The following is a 15,790-nucleotide window of genomic DNA, read 5'->3' as shown; positions in this document are numbered from 1 at the left end:
TCAGAAGACTTAAGACACTGAGATATCAAATGATATTTTTATCCACCCCTTTTATCCAGTCCATGGGGAAAAAATTAAAAAGTTAAAAAATAATGACTGATTGTACAAATGATGAAGATAGGAGAGATGTGGATTATGGGACTGTGGCCTGAGTTATTTAGATGATGCACTGATGGCTTTTATGTATATGAAAGACCAAACAGGATGGCTCTTATGACTACAATACATCTATTAAAGCATACTGATTATTCTAAACAAACTATGCAGCAAAAAGCCTAGAGGAGTTGCCCAACATATTAAAAGCATCAACGCTTGCTCAGAAATCCAAATGAAATAATATCACAATGTTATAGTATTTGAGTTAAAACAAATGGAGTAACAAATAAAAGAAGGGCGGCTATTTGTGTCTACTATCATCTGCTCAACCAAGGGAAATATGTTAATAATGCTTTTCAGAAATAAACTGCAGATTTTCCAAAGAAGCATGAAATCATAGTGATGGAAGACTTTAATTATTTCAACATCTGTCGGGAGACAAATTTTGACAAACATGGAACTTCCAGGAGATCCTTGAGTTGCCTCAGCAACTTTCTTCAGAAGATAGAAAGCAGCTATCTTTGATGATACAAATCAATAGGAAATCCTTAGTTGAATAGGTAGAAGTAAGAGAAGAACTGGAACAAAGTACCATGTGTTCCTGAAGCTCTTTATTGTATGGGAAACTTAAAACTGAACATAGTCATTAAATCTGCTTCTTAGATCTCAAAAAAGTGGGTTTAATGAACCCAGAACGATAAGAATTAGGATCCTATGCAAAAGAAGCTAAAGGGTGAAAGAACTTAAGTGCAAATAATTTCAATGACAGGGAAAAATAAAGAAAAGTGCCAGTGACTAAAATGAAAGTCTTTATGGAAACAACAAACAAAAAAGAATATAGGAAATGAAAAGATCACAAAGGAAAAATATGAACAAGTAGACCAAAACTGTAGAAATGATGTCAGCAAGGTGAAGAATGAATTCAAGAATAAATTTTTAGGAATACGTATAAGGAAAAAAAGGAGAATATATTCAAATTAAAAGGAAAGAAAAAAACAATAGAACCAAATGTTGAATAATAATGGCAAAATGATTTATTAACAAGTAATAAGGTCCAAAATTATTTAAATCATATTTTGATGTAATCTTTTCCATTAAAAACAATGGAAGGGTGGAACTGAAGTTTGATAGTACTATGGTCAGGGAATTTATTTTTTCTTCAGGACTAAACAAATTTCATCCTAGGGTTCTGAAGGAACTAGCTGTCCAAATCATATGGATTGTCTTTGTGAAGTCCTAAAGAAGTGCCCCCCCCAACCTTTTGAGCATCAGGGACCGGTTCCAAGGAGACAGGGGGTGTGGCTTCGTGTGCTTCCTGCATCCCATGGATGGGGCTTCACTTGTTTGCATGGACCAGTTTCTGGCGTGTTGCAGAACAGTGCTGGTCCACGGACCTGGGGTTGGGAACTCCTGTCCTAGAAAACTGTTGAAAAGTCAAATGACTAAAGGTGAGAGCAAAAAAGAAATAAAAAGAAAATCTAGCAGACTGCAGAGCATCAATCTGCTGTCAATACTATGAAGATTCTAGAGTAAAAAGATCAGCTGCTAAGGTAACAAAATACAGGTACAGTTCTTTTAGCATATATCAAATTGTTAAAAGGGGACGCGGTGGCTCAGTGGGTTAGGACACTGAGCTTGTCGATCAGAAGGTCAGCAGTTTGGTGGATCAAATCCCGAGTGCCGCGTAGCAGAGTGAGCGCCTGTTACTCGTCCCAGCTTCTGCCCACCTAGCAGTTTGAAAGCATGTAAAAATGCAAGTAGAAAAATAGGGACCACTAAGTTTTAGATAAAATGAATTTTGGGGATAAATTTTTGCAACCAATTAGGGCATTATATCAAAAACAAACAGCCCGAATAATAGTTAACAATAGCCTGACAGAAGTATGTAATATTGAGAAGGGCACAAGGCAAGGGTGTCCGTTATCGCCCTTGTTATTTGTGTTAACATTGGAGATATTATTGGTAAAAATACGAAATTCGGAAAGAATTAAGGGTATACAGATTAGAGATCAGGATTATAGATTGAGAGCGTTCGCAGACGATCTGGTTGTTACAGTGACCCAGCCGGAGAGCTCTGTTGTGGACCTGATGGAGATAATAATGCAATATGGGAAGGTTTCTGGATTTAAAGTTAATGTACAAAAAACTAAAATTTTGGCTAAAAATATGACAGCATCGCAAAAGGCCCTTTTAGAAGGGTTAACTGGATTTGAGATTGTCAAAAGGGTTAAATATTTGGGGGTGTTTTTGTCGCCCTCTAATACAAAATTATATAAAAATAACTATGAAAAATTATGGGGAAAAATCCAAAAAGAAATGGAGAGTTGGGAAAAACTGCAATTGTCTTTGTTGGGGCGAATCGCAGCAGTAAAAATGAATGTCCTGCCTAAATTTTTATTTTTATTTCAAATGATACCGGTTCTTAAGAAAGACTCTAATTTGGAGGAATGGCAGAGAGGTATCAACAAATTTGTTTGGGCAGGGAAAAGGCCACGAGTTAAACATAAGATTATGCAGGATACTCGTGAAAGAGGTGGTCTCAAGATGCCTAACTTTAAATTATATTATGAAGCTGCTGCGTTATCAGGTATAAGTGATTGGATCAATTTGACACAAGAGAGATTATTAAATCTTGAGGGCCACGGCTTGCTGTTTGGCTGGCATGCATATTTGTTGTATGATAAGAAGGTAGATAATGTGTTTAGAGTGCATATTTTAAGACAGGCATTGCTGAGAGTTTGGAAGAAGTACAGACATAAGTTAGATTGTAAGATACCATTGTGGGCAATTCCAAAACACGCAATAGAAAATATACATGCTGGTTTCAAACATGATGTGACTACGTACAAGGAGATCCTAAGCTTGGAAAGAAATGATTGGTGTTTGAAGCCATATAGTCTCTTGCGAGACGAGAAGATTGTTCAAAATTGGTTTCAATATACTCAGCTACAGGCCAGGTGGAAAGAAGATCAGAAAAAGGGTTTTACAATGACTGATGAAAATCTGATAAAGCAAATTAGAAATCAGGGACCAGCACACATTAAACGGATATATCTTGCGTTGATAGAGATTGATTCAGAAACAGAACTCGTTAAGGATTGTATGATAAAATGGGCCCAAAACATCCAGGAAGTTATCACAATGGACACGTGGGAAAAGATTTGGGTGAGGAACGTAAAATTTACACAAGCTCAAAATTTAAGAGAGAACTTTTATAAAATGTTTTATAGATGGCATCTAGATCCTAAAAAGCTTGCAAGTATGTATCCGAACTATCAGCCAAAATGCTGGAGATGTGGAGATGAAGATGCAACATATTTTCATGTATGGTGGACTTGTAAAAAGATCAAGGCTTTTTGGATAAAAATTTGGTGGAATATGCAGAAGATTTTTAAGCAAAGGATAAAGTTTTGTCCGCAACTCTTCTTGTTGGGAATAATCACGGATGCTACGGTTGTGGACACTAAGCTGATGTTAAATTTAATTACGGCAGCAAGACTTTTGATAGGTCAGTATTGGAAGAAAGAGGAACTGCCGACCATAGAAGAGTGGACTTTAAAGGTTTCCGACCTGGCAGAAATGGCGAAGATTTCGGCTTATTTGAAAGATCACTCGCAAGAACGTTATATTATGGAATGGAGAAAATGGATTGAGTTTATCCAGAATAAGTATAGGGTTAAGAAGTTTCATGTAGCATTTGAATAAGTCTTCTTTCTTTTTTTTCTTTTTCTATTTTAGTTTTTCTATATATATTTAATATTACTAAGGTTTGTCCTATCCTATATAAGCTAGAGAGTGATGGATTTTAAGGGTTATGGTTGTTAGTATATGGTTGTTTATGATTGTTTTTTTATATATACCTTGTATTTAGCTCTGGGAAGTCGGGGGGGAGGGGGGGAGGGGGGAGAGGTAGGGGGGAGGGAGAAGGGAGGGGGAGGGGGATTGTTAAAGATAAACTGTATGTTAAAACTTTTTAATAAAAAAAAAAAATAGGGACCACTACGGTGGGAAGGTAACAGCGTTCCGTGCTAGTCATGCCGGCCACATGACCACGGAGACGTCCTCGGACAAGCGCTGGCTCTTCAGCTTTGAAACGGAGATGAGCACCGGCCCCTAGAGTCGGAAACGACTAGCACGCATGTGCGGGGGAACCTTTACCTTTACCTTAAATTGTTAAAGGAATAATATTTAATTTCTGATTGATGTTGCGTTTCCTTTTCCATGTATGTACATGTTTATAAATCTAGAGCAATAGAAAGGGGGAAATTAAAACATAACCTTTCGCTATTCAAAGGCTGGTTTGAAAGTGTAGGGAAACAGAGTGTGATGGCTTAAAGAAAATAATTTGCTATATTCAAAGATACACTTTATTCTACACAAGAATTAGAAAAAAGCAACCAAGTTAATTTACTTGAGAGTGGTTACTTACTGAGGGCCATTCTGGGCAAGGAAAGCATAGGTGTCCTCAATTTATGACTGTAAGTGAACCTGGAATTATAGTCATAACTTGTTCCAATTGTTAAAATGAGTCAACATGTGACCATGCCTGATTTTACAACCTTTTTTGTGACGACTGTTAAGTGAACACACTGGAAGTAAAGCAAATGTGGAACATGGTGTTCATTATGTGAATCTGCAAAGGGTGTTTTTTGCCAGAAAACGGAATACTGGGTTCCAGCAAAACATCGTAAATCACAGTCTGGTGAGGCTGCAAATGGGAGGCTGCAAATGGTTGTAAATGCAGCATGCTTACCAAGCACCCAAAATGAGGTCCTGTGACCATAGAGTGAGATGGAGGTGGGGAATAAGCCATCAGAACTTTGAATCTGGGTGGAAAATACCTTTTTTGGAGACTTCAAACCATCACTAAGCTACCAGTCACTAAGTCAAGGGCTACCTGTAATAAATGTTCACCCTAGGTCAGGGGTAGGCAACCTTGGCTCTTTTATGACTCATGGACTTCTACTCCCAGAATGGCTCAGGAATTCTGGGAGTTGGAAGTCCATGAGTCATAAAAGAGCCAAGGTTGCCTACCCCTGACCCAGGTTATGCACATATACAGTACATGTGTACAAATGCCTGAGTATTTATTAGGAAACGAGTTAGGGAATATATTAGATTTCTGCAGGCTGTGCAGGAGGGACTTGAACGCTACCTAGTCACATGTTCACAAGTAAGCTGCGTTTGTAGCATTATGTGATTTCATATTACCACATCATTACTATTTTATAATGTTATCAAATTTAGAAACCACCCATCTCCCACACAGAGGGGGTATACGGCCAAAAGTACTGACAAAGCAGAGGAAAAGCCTTCTAGAAATGAAGTGATTCACTTAATATGGACCAACGACAGAACAGCCAAGAGTGACATAATCAGCTCTTTTCTTACATGAGGCATAAGACAACTTCATTCACAGAACTCTGATGAGAAATAGACATTTATGATTCTAAACTATTTTAGAATCCCTTTAGTTGAACCTGTCACTCAACCTATATGGATTGAGTTTTTACTGCCAACACTAATTATCAGTTCATTCAAGCATAAAATATATCATGATTGGACATATTTACCAGAGAAATATCCGTTTCCACTGGGGTATAATTTTAAATTTATACTAATGACTTTGTCTCTCTCCATCAAATAAAATGTTTCTCTTTTAAATATTTACAACTTATGTGGATAATGTATTCTACTTTTCAAGAAAAAAAACAGCCTTTCTGATGTCCAGTGATATTGAGTAACTTGACCTAAAGGCATTAATTAATTAAAAAATATCTAAAGGGTGAAGACAATACTACCTGTACACAATATACACACTAAGTTCCTTTATTATTAAATTGTCAAAATAAACCTATAAATTAAATTGTATTGAGAGAGTAACTGGCCTGAAGTCACCCAGTGAGCTACTATAACTGGGTATGAATATCAATTTGGCCTCCCCCAAATTTCACAATGTTTATTTCTACACTGTTTATACTCCTTTAATCTTTCCTGACCGTAACCAAAATTAATCACTTGTGTTTCATCGTAACAGTCTACCATGAAGATTTTAGGTAGTTCTCTAAGCTGATGCCCTTCAAAGTTTTTGGGATACATAGAAGTGAAAATACAAAGGTTTCTTTAGACTGACAGACTGAACATTATCCAATGAAGATCATCTTTTGTGGTAAAGTTCTGGGTTTTATGCCTAAACCTTGGATCATAAACAAAAAACAGAATCCTTGGAGGTTAGGAGGAAGCATGTGGCCTTTCACAAAGCAATAATCACTAAACTATTATTATTTATCAAATTTCTATGCCACCCTTCTCCCATACAAGGTTTCAGCAGCTTACAATTATACCAACTGATATCTTTAATGCTGCTGACTATATATTGATTAAACTCCAAACAGACTATTTAGTCTAATAGCCATAGAGACTGAGCTAGCTTAGGCCCAATGTTCCTCGTTATGGGTTCTCAAATCCTGTTTTGAAGCAGGCTTACAGAAGTAATGTTGATAACCATTGGAGCTTCATTAGACACCTGGAGATAGAAGTACTATTAAAGTACAAACGAGTTTCTGACAAGATCTTGTGTTCCTGAAAAAATGCAAAACTCAGGCATTGAAGGACAGCAGGTGGCTTATGAGTAAAGAAATGGGCTAGCATTCTGGATTTCTTTATCAGTTTGGACAGTTCTAGGATCAAATTATTGTTTTAATTACTATCACAGCTTTCTCAGTACAGCATGGGCACCCATTAATTGGAACAGCTAAAATTTTGTGTGTGTCTCTGTGTGCATGTGTATAAACGTTATCCTGTCTAAAATACAGCTGTTTTTATGACTGATAATTGTTTCTGTTACCCCAATTGGAGTTCTGTATATGACTCTGCTATACACCGTAATATAATAAAGGCAGCTTACTAAAGTTTATGATTATAGGAGTATGAGTCAGCAAGTAGAATCAGTTGATAGCAATCAATCTGATAAAACCCAGGAAAAACAGTTCAGCCTGTACCTTGGGAAAAATTTTCCACCTCACTATTTTTCTGCTTTACTCTACTGCCCTGGCAATCATAACATTTAAAGGTGACAGAGAGCTTGGCCAATCAGGAAGCATAGTATGTGTATATTTCACAGCTGAAGAGGCATGTACAGAGTAATGTACATTTAAAGGAATGTAGAACATCACTAAGTCTAGTGGATAAAATCACCAATAGGTCAGGTGAGAACAATCACTGTAGTCTTGGAAGACAAGTAGAATACTATTATGATAATCTCAATTAAAGGTACCTGAATTATCCAATCATCCAAAATGATAATGCTTGTGAGATTGTTTTGTCCCCTATCAAATAATAAACATTTTTGCAGCAGCGGAGGAAGATATGAAAATGAAAATCTAATTATGCAAAGTACAGACTTAGGGTTCCATTCTGTCTGAATGTGAAACATCCATCTTACTCATTTTTTTTTTTAAAAAAAAATCACCACCTAGACATGAGTTTAAATGATAGGGAAAAGTCTGCTTTAGCAAAATCTTCTGCTTAGGATAAGATCCCACTGACTGTAAAGCTAAAGTAATTTCATTCTTTTATGTTCTGTTTCTTCTGTTTGGCTCAGGGATTTAATTAAACAGCTTGCAAATTAGAAAATGGACAATTATTGTAAGGTTTACTTTGACATAATGAATTGATTGTTCCATTTTGAAGGTCATGACCTGCATTCAATCAATCAATCTTGAAAATAAAGAACTTTTCCCACCAATCTTTAAAGGAGAAACTTGAATGGTATGAGCAATATTAAAACATGAGTGCAACTGTCTATATCAAATGGCTAATATCTGTCAGAACCATTTCTTTTACATATATATATTTTGTTAATTTTTATAGGGTTAGGAATACGGTGGGATTGAGGTTAGGGGTTGGGGTTGGGATTTTTTTTAAAATAACATTCTTAATATTTAACAAACAGCATGTTATCTGGGTTCATGTATTAAAAAAACAATGAATAATTATCATAAACAATATGTTAATTAATCACTCAATAGTCTTCTTCCTACTAGTATATATTCAATGTTACATATCACATTCCTTTCTAACTCATTTTTCTAGCCATTGATAAAAATTATCCCATATTCTGAATCTAAAATACACTAAATCTTCTTTCTCTTTTATCTTTAAAGTCAATCTATCCATTTATGCACACTCTAAAATTTTCTTAATTAGTTCTTCAGTTGGTAAGTTTTCATTTTTCCAATATTGGGCAAATACAATTCTTGCTGCAATTAGTACATGTAAAATTAAATATATACAGTCTTTCTCATAATTTGCTCCTATTATTCCTAACAAAAATAATTCTGGCTTAAAATCTATTTGTTTTTTTAGTCATTTTCTCCAACCATAAGTGTATTTTTGACCAAAGTTTTTTAGGTTTAGGGCATGTCCACCAGATACAGTATGGTAATAGGTGTGTGGCTTTTGTTTGCATTTCCAACATTTTTTTTGAAATATTTTTAAACATTTTCGCTAATCTCACTGTTGTTAAATGCCATCTGTAAAACATTTTATATAAGTTTTCTTTATATGCCACGGCTTTCATTAATTTAACATTTCTTTCCCATAACCTTTGCCAATTTTATAATTCTATATTATGTCCAAAGTTCTTTGTCAGAACCATTTCTGATTTATTGTAGCCCAAAAATCTATGCCTTCCTACACACACACATACACACACACACATACACACACAGAATTCAATATGTTATGTGATCAGCATAATTAAATGTAAATGACAGGTCAAGTTAAAAATAGAATGACATCCTTGAATTGTGTCTTTGAGCAACTGTGACTCTTTTGGTCCATGAAGGGAAAAAAAATAGTTTGATGAACTATTCAGAAGTGATGATGTTGCCAAACAGGGAATATGAAAAGAACAAGATTTCTATTTTAACTTATTTTTAATTGCAGCAAGGAAACATAAACATGAAGGCCTTGCTACTTTGCCTCCATAGCCAAGGCTTCTTCAGTGCTAGTTCATAAAACACATTAATCCTTAACCAGAATTATATTTTCTCAGCATCCAATAGTTAATTTGATTGTATTTATTTAAATGTTCTTTTAGACATTGCTTCTGATAGGATGTTCAGGCACTTCCATCCAGTTTAGGATTTCTGGAATTGTGCGCATAGCCTTGATAGATGATTGAGGAAAAATTGCTGCTTGGATTTACAAAGAGACAAAGTATTAGTTTTTCAAAGCTTATAAGCCCTGTCTTTAGTCTTGTTACTTTCCTTCTAGCACAAAAGCTTTCTATCCATAAGATAAGTATATGGAAGTGACAAACTGCAAATCCTCAATTTAATAGACCAATAACAAGAAGGGTTTCCATTGCACTTGAACCTCTATTAAGCAGCAAATTGAATTTTACATGTGCATAAAATGGCATTATGTAATTATATAATAGTGAACCAATTTTGTCTCTGGCACAAAAAAAACCCCTACTAAACTGAGGGACAGTAGATCAAAGATACAAAGAGTATACTATATTTGAAACCATGTCTCTGTCTGAAAGAAGACATATAGTGACAGATGGAAAATTACATTTAAAAATCTTGGTGTGAAGGTCAACGCTTCAAATATTTGACTCACAGTGTGTTCATGCTTGCATGAAGTCCAAAGCACATCTTCCAAATCATTTTTGAAGTATGTAGAGTTCTATTTTGAACTATTACTAACTTCCTTTGTCCAAATTCTGGGTGAGTTTAATCTTTTTTATAAGCTACTTTCACAATAATATCATTCCTTAAATAACCATTAGAAAAGGCTAGTATGTAAACACTAGTATGAAGTAACTGCTTTTCTATTAAATAATAAAAAAAATCACTGCCAGACTTTCTCTTTACAAAAGTGCATTGTTCATCCACAAAAATTACAAAATAAAACTTTGGGAAACTATAATGGCAGGGATGCTTTAATGTGCTGCATTAAAACTATTCCAAAGCTTTTTTTCTCTCTCCCATAGGTACATGTAACTATAAAAGATTTTTTAAAAAATCTTGGAAAACAAACGAAATATTTTAGTTAAGGCAGTTTAGACACATCTGCCTATTGACATACTTCATAAATATAACTATATTTATATAATATATAAATATATTCAGACCAAATATTTCCACTCCATCTGTAATTAATTAGTGATGGTGTTTTTATTTGCATTTATCAAGTATGATTTTTCTTTCCTGCCTTAAAGTAAATATCAAGAAGTTGATATACCTATATCTTACAAGTTCATATGACATATACTGGTGAATCCAGATGGTTGAGAAGAAATGAGTTTAGGCTTGAAATGCAAGTAAGTGAGTTTAATGTTTTTGTGGATGATATGCAATTCAGCACTCTCCAGATGTTTTTAGTTCATGATGTACGTAATTCCTCGTATAGGATATGAAATGATAGAATACCTGATCTCTCTCCTTTTCCATTTCCCTTTAAGGGCCCAGATGTTACTTTACCTTACAGAAATTGGAGAAACAAAAGTAAGATTATTTCTACAAATGGGGGGGGGAATGAAATTCTTTTTTTTATTAAAGAGTTTTACAAAAACAAAATTTTACAATATATCCCCAAATCGCTGCCACCCCAAACCCACCCAATTCCCCCCCTTCCCAGAGCTAAATACAGGATTATAGTTACAATAATCATATTCTAAATAAAAATTATGCATAAGATACAATTAACCAAATTCATAATGCGCTTTAACTCTCTTTTAACATAACTACAAACAACTTACCAATAACAATATCCCACTAAAATCTACTCATAAGCTAAATGGTACTTTTTAGTCCCATATTTGTTTTGAATATAATTTATCCATCTCCTCCAAACTGAAATTCTTGATATTACAAAGAAATCTAACTTCTGTTATATTTTTATCATGAAAATCCAATTTAATGGAAATTTTGGGTCCCAACAGGTACTGTTCCTGAAACCAGACATATAACAATGGGCATCTCTGAATATTAGTAGGTCCTCTGCATCCTGGGCTAGAAGAACGAATGAGACACAGTAAAAAGGACACCTTTCCCTTCTACTGGCTGAAGAAAATAACTTGTAGAAGAAATAAATGAAACCTCCCTCTGTGCTCACTGTTTTCAAAAGCATCTGAGCAGCTGCTGCCACAAGCAAGTTAAGATGAAGAAGTTTGTACCTGAGGCAGATTAGCATCTGATTCCTGACATTCTGGGCTACTGAGCCCGTCTTACATCTGAAAAAAAGACTTTGTAATTAAATTAATTCCCTCAGAGTCAAATCTGGACAAAAGGTCTGATTTTACGTTTACGTTTACGTTTTACGTTTTATTTAATTTGTATACCGCCCTTCTCCCTAGGGACTCAGGGCGGTTCACAGGGCATATAAATAACAATACAATACAATACAAAAGTTAAAACAAAGATTAAATCAGTGCCCAATTAAAAAACAATAATGTAATTCTAAAACAACAATTTAAAACCCAGCTCCCCCGTCAGGCCAGACCGGCTAATTCAAATAAATGGGTCTTCAGGCCACGACGGAAAGTTCGGAGGTCTGATGCCATCCGGAGCTCCACTGGCAGTTGGTTCCACAAAGCCGGGGCACCCACAGAGAAGGCTCTCCCCCTGGGGGCCGCCAGTCGGCATTCCCTGACCGGAGGCACCCTGAGGAGGCCCTCTCTGTGGGAACGCACGGGGCGGAGGGGAGTTGAAGCCGGCAGCAGGTGGTCCCCGAGGTAACCCGGACCCATGCCATGTAGGGACTTAAAGATCATAACCAAGACCTTGAACCTCACCCGGAAGACAACTGGCAACCAATGCAGCTCGCGGAGCAAAGGTGTAACATGGGAGTACCGGGAAACTCCCAAGACAACTCTCGCGGCCGCATTCTGTACCAGTTGGAGCCTCCGAGTGGTCTTCAAGGGAAGCCCCATGTAGAGAGCATTACAGTAGTCAAGGCGAGAGGTCACAAGCGCATGAGTGACCGTGCACAGGGCATCCCGGTCCAGATAGGGTCGCAACTGGCGCACCAGGCGAACCTGGGCGGAAGCCCCCCTAGTCACGGCCACTACATGATCTTCCAGGGTAAGCCGTGAATCTAGGAGGACTCCCAGGTTGCGAGCCCTATCCACGGGGGGTAAGAGCTCAGCCCCCATAGAAAGAGATGGAACATTTTGAATGTCCCGGGATGCCGGAATGCACAGCCACTCAGTCTTGTCAGGGTTGAGTTGAAGTCTGTTCCTCCCCATCCAGACCCGAACCGCCTCCAGGCAACGGGACATCACAGCGAGGGCATCACTGGGGTGGTTTGGGGTCGAAAAGAAAAGTTGGGTATCATCGGCATATTGATGATACCCAACTCCAAAACCACGAATGATCTCACCCAGCGGTTTCATATAGATGTTGAACAGGAGAGGCGAGAGAACCGACCCCTGAGGAACTCCACAAACGAGAGACCTAGGGGCCGATCTCTGCCCCCCTGCCAACACTGACTGCGAGCGTCCCAGGAGATAGGAGGAGAACCACCGAAGAACTGTGCCTCCCACTCCCAATCCCCTGAGACGCCGCAGCAAGATACCATGGTTGATGGTATCGAAAGCCGCCGAGAGGTCTAATAGGACTAGGACAGAGGAATATCCCCTGTCCCGAGCCCTCCAGAGATCATTCACCAGAGCGACCAATGCCGTCTCCGTGCTGTACCCGGGCCTGAAACCCGATTGGTAGGGGTCCAAATAATCCGCTTCATCCAGGACCAGAGGGAGCTGATGCGCCACACTCTCAACAACCTTCGCAAGAAAGCGAAGGTTGGAGACTGGACGAAAGTTGTTCAATACAGCTGGGTCCAAGGCAGGCTTCTTGAGGAGAGGTCTCACCACCGCCTCCTTCAAGACGGTGGGGAAATAACCCTCACTCAAAGAAGCAGATATAACCGCCTGGAGCCAGCCTCGTGTCCTCTCCCTAGCTGCATAAACCAGCCAGGAAGGGCACGGGTCCAACAAACATGTGGAGGAGCTCAGCCTCCCCATAATCCTGTCCACTTCATCAGGGGTCACAGAATCAAACTCTTCCCAGATAACATTGACAAGACCGCTCGTGTCCTGATCGTCAGACTCTGCCCAGTTGGAGTCCAAACCGGTCCGAATCCGAGCGATTTTATCCGACAGATGTTGACTAAATTCCTCGGCACGACCCTGCAAGGGATCCTCCCTCACCTCCTGATTAAGAAGTGAGCGAGTCACCCTAAACAGGGCAGCCGGGCGATTATCTGCGGACGCAATGAGGGTAGAGAAGTAGTTACACCTCGCCACCCTCATCGCTGCGAGATAAGACCTAATATAGATTCTTAACCGCAACCGGTCGGGTTCGGATCGGCTCGACCTCCAACAGCTCTCTAGGCCCCGTTTCCGACGCTTCATCTCCCGGAGCTCCGCGGAAAACCATGGAGCTCGCCGAGATCTGCGCCAGGTCAGGGGCCGCAAGGGTACAACCCGGTCAAGTGCCTCAGTGGCTGCCCTTTCCCAGGTTTCCACTAAGGCATCCGCCGAGCTGTGAGCAATGGAGGCAGGTGGGGACCCCAGCGCCGCTTGGAATCTATCAGGATCCATTAAGCGTCTGGGGCGGTACCATCTGATTGGCTCCGTGTCCCCACGGCGGGGGGTGGCAAAACGGAAGACCATCCGCAGGAGATGATGATCGGTCCATGACAGGGGCATAATAAATGGAGAGCCCCCACCAAGATCATCCAACCACCGTCTAGATAAAAAAATCAGGTCAAGGGTGTGGCCTCCCTCATGAGTTGGTTCTGAAATTACTTGCGTCAGGTCCATGGCCGTCATGGAAGCCATGAACTCCCGAGCTAGCTCAGATGAGCCTCCCAGGGATGGTAGATTGAAGTCTCCCAAAACTATAAGTTTGGGAAACTCAACCACCAACCCTGAGAGGATATCGAGCAGCTCGGGCAGGGCTGCCGCTGTACGACTAGGCGAAATGTACGCCAGCAGCAAGCCCAACTGCGCCCCAGAACCAAATCTCACAAAGAGAGACTCACACCCGACTATCTGAGAAACGGTGGTCTCCCGCGGACATAAGGTCTCCCTAATAGTAACCGCCACTCCCCCACCCCTACCTTGAGCTCGTGGCCGGTGCAGCCTGGTGGGCAGAGGTCAACCAAAGGGACCCCACCCTCTGGGCCCAACCAGGTCTCCGTGATGCAGGCCAGGTCCGCATACTCACCCTCAACTAAATCCCTAACGAGGGGAGCTTTGTTAACCACGGACCTGGCATTCAGATACACCAGCCGGAGCTCAGGAGGCTGCACATCCTCGCTCCCGGAACCTCGGGGAAGAAGCAGAGGGTCGGAGCGCCTCACCGCTTGCAAGTAGCGGAGATGGCCCTCCCGGTAGCGATACGGCCCCCTGTCTATCCGCCTGCTGCCATTCCCCGTCGTGGGAATTGGTAATCCCACGACCCGCTCGTGAGCTCCGGAGACAGCGACACCCCGTTCTCCCGCCGCGCGGTCAGACCCAAGTCTGGCCTGAACCATGGTTGATTGGCCACCCCCCAAAGCCAGACAACCCTTATCACCCACCCCTCTCCCTAACCCTATAAAAAATTTAGATAAAAAATGATCAGAGGCCTTCTATTAACTTTATATTGACGGCCCCTGCCCCTGCCCAGCCATCTCTCAGGGTCCCAAAACTCGGGCCCGTCATTGAGGTTGAAAGTGTTTAAGGAGGCGGGTCGCACCCAGGAGAGGGGGGCTCCCCTGAGGGCATACAAATCCGTGCTAGTATATTTTCGCATAAGTCTAGCAAGTCCAGGAAAGGCGTCCCATTAGTGGGAGGATCGAAGCATAAAGACATAAAGACAGATATCTAGGTCCCCACCCAACTTCACTGCCACTCAGCTCTCATGGCAGAGCCCTGCCATGAGAGCCTGCGGGAGGCAGGCAAAAGCTGACCAGTGGCTGTGAGAAGGGACAGCCCAGGCCAGATAAGGAGGCTGTGGGAAACAAATGTTTCAAAAGTACCCTGCTTTAACTCGCCTGCCAAATGTCTGCCTCAAACTGCAAACTCCTAAGGCTTTCAAGATCATGTGTTTTACCCCTGGCTAGTATTAAACAAAGGGATGCGGTGGCTCAGTGGGTTAGGATGCTGAGCTTGTCGATCAGAAGGTCGGCAGTTCGGCGGGTCGAATCCCGAGTGCCGCGTAACAGAGTGAGCGCCTGTTACTCGTCCCAGCTTCTGCCAACCTAGCAGTTCGAAAGCACGTAAAAATGCAAGTAGAAAAATAGGGACCACTACGTGGGAAGGTAACAGTGTTCCGTGTGCCTATGGCATCTAGTCATGCTGGCCACATGACCACGGAGATGTCCTCGGACAAGCGCTGGCTCTTCGGCTTTGGAACGGAGATGAGCACTGGCCCCTAGAGTTGGAAACGACTAGCACGCCTGTGTGGGGGACCCTTTACCTTTACCTAGTATCAAAAATGCTTTCTGAAACCTGTGAGGATCCTGCTTCTTGGGTTTGCCAGCCGTAACACCTGCAAAGGGCTGACTAATGATTTTGACAGAGATTCAGCCTAGTGCGCTGTGAAACATACAGGAATTAATAAGAGCACACAACACAGGATCTATCCGTATATATGCAGCCTGGATATTTCCCCTCTGTTTCCATTATCTCACC

At 40.5% G+C, this 15,790-nt stretch overlaps 1 long non-coding RNA gene across 1 annotated transcript; it reads left to right on the top strand.

The window, feature by feature from the left end:
• Positions 1-583: 583 nt before the first annotated feature.
• Positions 584-15,350, top strand: LOC310638675. Its single transcript, XR_014492153.1, has 4 exons — positions 584-1,544; positions 10,571-10,613; positions 11,051-11,416; positions 15,025-15,350. It is a non-coding gene; the product is annotated as an uncharacterized lncRNA (long non-coding RNA).
• Positions 15,351-15,790: the final 440 nt, after the last annotated feature.

This window comes from Vipera ursinii (assembly GCF_947247035.1).
Source record: "Vipera ursinii genome assembly, chromosome: 3".
Classification (NCBI taxonomy): Eukaryota; Metazoa; Chordata; class Lepidosauria; order Squamata; family Viperidae; genus Vipera; species Vipera ursinii.
The sequence above is the reverse complement of the archived record's forward strand: the minus strand, read 5'-3'. Positions and strand labels throughout refer to the sequence as shown.